Source organism: Mus caroli, unplaced genomic scaffold (assembly GCF_978045245.1).
Source record: "Mus caroli unplaced genomic scaffold, Mus_caroli_1 scaffold_8, whole genome shotgun sequence".
Classification (NCBI taxonomy): domain Eukaryota; kingdom Metazoa; phylum Chordata; class Mammalia; order Rodentia; family Muridae; genus Mus; species Mus caroli.
The window spans coordinates 142,842,547-142,849,571 of NW_028227263.1; the positions used below are offsets into that span (position 1 = coordinate 142,842,547).

Consider the following 7,025-nt stretch of genomic DNA (forward strand, 5'->3'; position numbering starts at 1 on the left):
TTTTTTTTTTTTTTTTTTTTGGTTTTTCCGAGACAGGGTTTCTCTGTAGCCCTGGCTGTCCTAGAACTCACTTTGTAGACCAGGCTGGCCTCGAACTCAGAAATCCAACTGCCTCTGCCTCCCGAGTGCTGGGATTAAAGGCGTGAGCCACCATGCCCGGCCTAAGTTCCGATTTTTGAACTTCAAGATGGTATGACAGTGTACTTAGTATAATCATAGAATAATAGACTCTTCAATATCACAATGGTGCTAAAGTGTACTCGATACAACCACTGATTTTCACTTTTGAAACAATATTTTTCTTCTTGTTCTTTTTTTATTTTTTTATTTTTTTTTGACACTGGGTTATGCTATGTAGGTGAGTCTGGAATCTGGTATATTGCTCAGGCTAGCCTTGAACTCTCAATCTTTCTATCTCAGCCTCTTGAGATCACAGGCACTTGCTACTATCCCTGGCCATTAGTCAAGAAATTATGTGAGACACTCAACATTTTACTACTGAATAACTTTGTGTTGGATTTTGCCCAGGCTAAAGCGTGTGTTCTCTGAACACTGAGGAAGGCTGGGTTCAAGCTGTGGAGCTTGATTAGCAAGCTGTCTTACGTGCATTTTCAATTGCTTTTCTTCAGTGCATGATAAGTTTATCAGGGTGGTGAGCAGCTTGTGAGTGTCACAGAGAGCAAAGGGGTGGGACAGTAATGCTAGCTGGCATGGTATATTGCCAAGACTTAAGGCTGTCTTTCCTAAGAGTGTCACATGAGCAGGGTTGCTCCCTAGAATGAGCCTGAAGTGTAGTAAATGGTGGAACAGTGTTGGTGTGCTTCTATGAATTTATCAACCAACTTATTCAGTAAAAATGCCAGTTTGGAAGGATGTGACCACTAAGAAAAGTGATGTTTATAACTCTTCCAAATTCACCTCTGGAAAATGACCTTGGAAGGCTGGCTTAAGATAAATTACTCACCAAAAAAAAAAAAAAAAAAAAAAGAACAGATGTATGCCAGAGGCCTTGGTAAACGCTTTGTAGTCAGTCAATGCTTTCAATGTTTGTGAGTCTTCGGATGTTCTCTGGGATAGCTTATTGTAAACCTTCCCACACTCTTTTACACCATTTTGCCATGTGAATTTTCTCATGCTGTCTAAGCTGGTGGCTATGACTAAAGACCTTCTCACATTCCTCACACTCACGGGTTTTCCCTCCAGTATGAATTCTCTCACATTTAAGAAGGCTTGATCTGTATATAAAGGTTTTCCCTTAGTCCTTACATTTCTAAGGGGTTTCCCCAGTGTGAATTCTCTCATGCTGGGTGACGTAATAGCCACAATTAAAGACCTTCCCATATTCTGCAAATTTATAGGGTTTCTCACCTGAATGCTCTCTCTTGTGTTTAACCAGGCTTGACACCCATTAAAAGGCTCTCTCACATTCCCTACATTCACGTGGCTTCTCCCCAGGGTGAATCATCTGATGCTGAGTGAGGTAGTTGATTGTAGTGAAGGACTTCCCGCACTTTTGGCACTCAAAGGGTTTCTGACCTGTGTAGATTCTCTTATGCTGACTGAGGTTGGAAATACAAATAAAGGCCTTCCCACAGACTTTACATTCATAGGGCTTATCATCACTGTGGACTCTCTTGTGTTGCAGAAATTTATAGAGATGGCTAAAAGTCTTCCCACAGTCGTTCCACTCAGAGTCTCTCTCCCCAGTATGAAGCTGCTGATGCAGATTGAGTTCATCACCTCGTCTAAAGGGTTCCCCACAGTCTTTAAATAAGGATAGTTTTTCACCAGTGTGAATTTTCTTATAAATTACAAAGCTCAAACCCAAAAGGCAGAAGGCCTTTCCACAGATGCTACATTCATGAGGTTTCTCCCAGTGTGAATATTTTGGTGTTGAGTAAACTGATTACGCCATAGGAAGGCTTTCTTACCGTTTTTACATTCAGAGGGCTTCTCACCAGTGTGCATTTTCTGATGCTGACTAGGCTGAGTCCCATGACTAAAGGCCTTCCCGCAGTCCTGACGTGAGAAGAGGCTCTTCTTTTGAGGTCTCACAAATAGTATATCACAAATGGTATTTCTGTATTGGTGGGTGCTTTTCTAGACCAGTCTGTTAAATCATTGACATCTTTTTCCACAGAGCCCTGTGGTTATTCAGACTTACCCTCACCAATTCTGTCAGGGTAAGGAGATGCACTTTCGTTACTTGTCAACATCTCTCAAAAGCTCAGTCCATAAATGCTTCTTTTAATAGCTAAATTGTTGGTCTCATGAGATGATTCCATAGTTGAAAGAAAAATAATAAGAAAACAAATTTATTTATTTTAGGTGTATTCATATTTTGACTGCATTTCCGTATGTGCCTTACCCTCCTGCCTGCTGCCAAGCAGGAGGTCAGAAGAAGGCATTGATTGCCTAGAACTGGAATTACAAATGGTTGTGACCCACCCACCATGTGAGTGCTGGTAACCAAACTACGGTCTTCTGTAAGAGCAGCAAGTGTTCTTGACTGTTGAGCCACCATGTGGTTGCTGGGAATTGAACTCAGGACCTCGGGAAGAGCAGCCAGTGCTCTTAACCACTGAGCCATTTCTGCAGCCCTCATTTGTTTCTTTTAAAGGGAATCAGAAGGTAAAACTAAGCACAATTCAAAGCCTTCCCTAGCAGAACTGATTTTCTAGGACCACAGCTGTTAGTGAGGAAACACCATGGGAATTCATGTTAAAGCCAAATGAGAACACTAATTACTGTGGCAGTGACTCTCTGCTCCAGTAAGTGTAGTGGTTATTCCTGGTTGTCAACTCGACTATATCTGGAATGAACTACAATCCAGAATTGGAAGGCTCACCAGTGATCCTAATCTGGAGGCTGGGAGATACAAGTTTCTGACCTGGATCTTGGCATGGAGATCTTGAGGCATAGTGGCTATGAATTCCAGAAGATTAAGACTGGGAGATCTCTGAGTTCAAGGTCATCTGGGATTAAAGGCGTGGTGGCACATGCCTTTGATCTGGGCTACACCTTCTGCTGGAGGACATTGGAAGAAGGAAGATTTACTCTTTCTCTTCTTCGATTGCTTGCCTTGTGCAACTGAGCAACTGATAGATCTTTGGACTTCCATTCACAGCAGTTGCTGACCATTGTTGGGAGTTGGACTACAGACTGTAAGTCATCAATAAATTCTCTTACTATATAGAAACTACCTATAAGTTCTGTGACTCTAGAGAATCCAAGTAAACACGAGGCAGGTGGACATAGATGGATAGACACATTAGGGTTATCATTACCATGATGAGATACCATGGCCAACTTGGGAAAGAAAAGGATTATTTGGGATACATTTCCACATCACTACTCATAATAGAAGGAAGTCAGGACAGGAATTTCAAGCAGTGCTGGAATTCAGAGGCAAAAGCAGATACAGAGGCTAGGAAGCGGTTGCTGCTTATTGGCTTGCTCAGCCTGCTTTCTCATAGCATCTTGGAGCCCAGGGGTGGTACCAACCTCAATAGGCTAGGCCCTCCCCCATCAATCACTAATTAAGAAAATGGTTTTACAGGTTTGCATACAGCCTGATCGTATGGAGGCTTTTTCTTTTTCTTTTTCCCCTTTTGAGACAGGGCTTTTCTGTGTAGCCCTGACTATTCTGGAATTCACTTTGTAGACCAGGCTGACCTCAGACTCACAAAGATTTGGCTGCCTCTGCTTCCTGAGTGCTGGGATTAAAGGCACAACACCACAACTAGGTTAGTGGCATTGGGGAGGGATGGATTATAGGTCAACTTGATTTAGTTATTCCAGAATCTATACAAGTTTCAAAACACTGTTTGGTATTACATAGCCTAGATGACAGGGTCTTTCTACATAGGCCTGACATTCTGGGAACACACTGTGTAGACCAGACTTATCTCTGCCTCCCAAGTGACCTTGAACTCACCCCCTCCGCCCCCTTCCCCCATGACAGGGTTTCTCTGTGTAGCCCTAGCCATCCAGGAACTCAAGAGATCCACCTGCTCTTGCCTTCCAAGGACTGGGATTAAAGATGTGCTCTGCCATGGCTTGGCTAACTAGAACTTTTGATCTTCTCAGAAGCTCTAGAACTACCAGAGTGGTAGTATGATTGAAAATGGCAACAATGTTTCATATACTTGTCTGCGTAGACATCAGGAAATGGAATTGTTTGGGAAGGACTAGAAGGTGTGCCCTTGTTGGAGAAGGTGTGTTACTGGGGGTGTGCTTTGAGATTTCAAAAGTCCTTGCCAGTCTCAATCTCAGACTCTGCTTGTTGTCTGTAGATCAGGATATAGCTCCTGGCTATGTCTTCAGCACCATGCTAGCCTGCCTGCATGCTATCACATTCCCTACCATGATGATAATGGACTAACCCTCTAAAACTGTAAGCAACCCCCTAATTCAGTGTTTCTTTCTTTCTTTTTTTTTTTAAAGATTTATTTATTATTATACATAAATATAGATAGCTAACTTCAGACTCACCAGAAGAGGGCATCAGATCTCATTACAGGTGGTTGTGAGCCATCATGTGGTTGTGGGATTTGAACTCAGGACCTTTGGAAGAGCAGTCAGTGCTCTTACCTGCTGAGCCATCTTGCCAGCCCCAGTGTTTCTTTTATATGTTGCTTTGGTCATGGTATTTCTTTACATAATAGAACAGCAACTAAGATAACCATAATGCACATTTGTCAACATTTCCTTCTCAGTACTGGGGACTGAAGACAGAACTTTCTGTACTCTCAGCAAATGTCACTGAGCTATATTCCTAGCTCACTTAATCTTTTTTTTTTTTTTTTTTTAAGTACTAATGGTATTTTAAAGTAGTAATCACAGGCTGTAGAGATGGCTCAGTGGTTTAGAATGTTTCTGGATCTTTTGAAGGATGCAAATTAGATTCTAGGCATCCATGTTGGGTGGTTCAAAATTAACAGTATGTTCACCTCTTGGGGATTTAAAGCCCTTTTCTGGTCTTTGGGCAACAACACAGACATAGGGCACACATACAGACACACATATACACATAAATAAAAAAACCTATAAATTATCCCAAAATTACAAATGCCCCCTCTCTTAGACCAAAGAAACAAACTAAACTGGCATCTAGAAGCATTTTCCTGCACCATCAAATTCTTAGAAAAGCAGAACCTACAGGAGGATTTGAACAGTTCTCCAAATGAGTCAGTGCATTAACAGAAGGCTGGTCAGTGGAGAGCCTGCTGTGTGCCCCTAACACATCTTTGTGGAGCAATTCCAGGGCCAACTGCTACTAAGGGAGAAAAGAGAAAGGATGACCTCACAGAAACAAGATCTTTAATAACTAGATAGCAATTCACCTTCACCTTACAATTGGAAACTTCTGTCTGGGGATGGCTCCTTTTTAGCAGGCTTGGGGGAAAGAAGAGTACATGGTTGAGACATTAGGACCTTTCTGAAGCTTACACATTTATTAGAGTGGCTTACAGGCTGTGGTCCAGTTAGTCCAATAATGGCTGTTTACCAGTGCAAAGTTCAAGAATCCAGTTCAACAGGCTAGATGTTTCATCTGGTCTTCTGTACATGTCCGAACTCCCCCAAAGTAGGGTCTAATGCCAGTGAAGGAATGAACTTGACAGAGAGAGAAAGAGCAAGCAGGCAAAGAGTCAAAACTTCCTTCTTCCATATCTTCTATGCTAGCAGGTGTGGTGACTGATTTAAGGAGGGTCTTCCCCCATCTCTAATGATCCAGAAGAAAACGTCCTCATAGGTGTACCCAGCCACTTAGGTTTTAGTTAATTATAGGTGTAGTCAAGTTGTTAACCAAGAATAGCCATCACACATTTAAATAGGGGGAGGCAAAGATGACTACTAGAAGTAAAAAACGCATTGTTTTACTGTGGAAGAGCCAATTCTACCAAGTTGTCCTCTGACCTCTGCATGTGTACCATGGAACACACAATCACATGCTAATCATTAAAACAAAGAAACCCACTCCACAAACAAGGGCAAAACTAAAAGCCAACCAAATCTGGAACACACAGCTGTCCAGAGGCAGGAGGAAAAAAAACTCAGAAAGATTAGTGTGTTTATGGGAGGTGACACTAAAATAGGCAGTTGTTCCTTCTACTATGTCTCATGTCAGAAAAGTTTGTTAGGAAATCTTGAAATCTTGAAATGGGAATGGAAAGGCACATTTGAGTCTTTTTCTTGTCATTTATGCTGTCTTCTTTCTAGAGAGTACATTTGATAGCCTCACCCAAGATACAGCCTGGTCACTCTTTCTGCGCTTTCTTTTTGGTCCTGGGGATGAAACAATTGTGAAAGTTAAATACATGATATACCACTCAATGAGCAGCCCTCCAGGGAATTAAATGACAGGATTATTATTCCCATGTCCTGCCAGGTACCATTGCTCTGAGGTCAGTGGTCACAGGGTTGAAGGGTAAAGGAGGAGGAAGGTTTGTCAAGTGTTGGTTACCATTCAGCACTTGTGTCATTCAAGAGACAATGTATTTGGTGTCTCCAAATGGATGCCCACCAGTCACAAGTTCAGAGTCACCTGAAGCTCCACTACCTTGACAGGTGTACAGCTAGTGGGGGGTCCTACAGAGGAGTGTGCAAGTGAAATAAAATAAGGTTAAAGACCCTCAATTATTAGATATTAATTTACCTACCTAGTTAGTGATTTACTTAAAGCACTGCTTAAAGACCCTTTGCTACTTGAGGTTTCTCCTGGCCACATGGTTCTGCTCCACCTTTGCTTCCTCCTCCTCTCTATCTGTCACTCTCCCAACCCCCTGTCTCACCTTTCCCTCCATGGTCCAATCACAGGCTTTATTGACCAGATAGAATGGGAGAAGGTTCACATGAGCTCACATGAGATTGACTGCTGGTTGGGCACAACCTCTCTTGAGGAAGCAGAATTAACATCAGAATTCAAACAGCATGAGGACAACACGCAACAGTGTAGGAGTACTTATTCCATAGAGTCCCACTATATTTCTGAAGGCCCCAGTGACATCTCCTTTACCAGTTCT

General features: G+C 42.3%; 1 pseudogene; it reads right to left on the minus strand.

The window, feature by feature from the left end:
• Positions 1-1,078: 1,078 nt before the first annotated feature.
• On the minus strand, positions 1,079-2,285 carry Znf331 (zinc finger protein 331; annotated as a pseudogene).
• Positions 2,286-7,025: the final 4,740 nt, after the last annotated feature.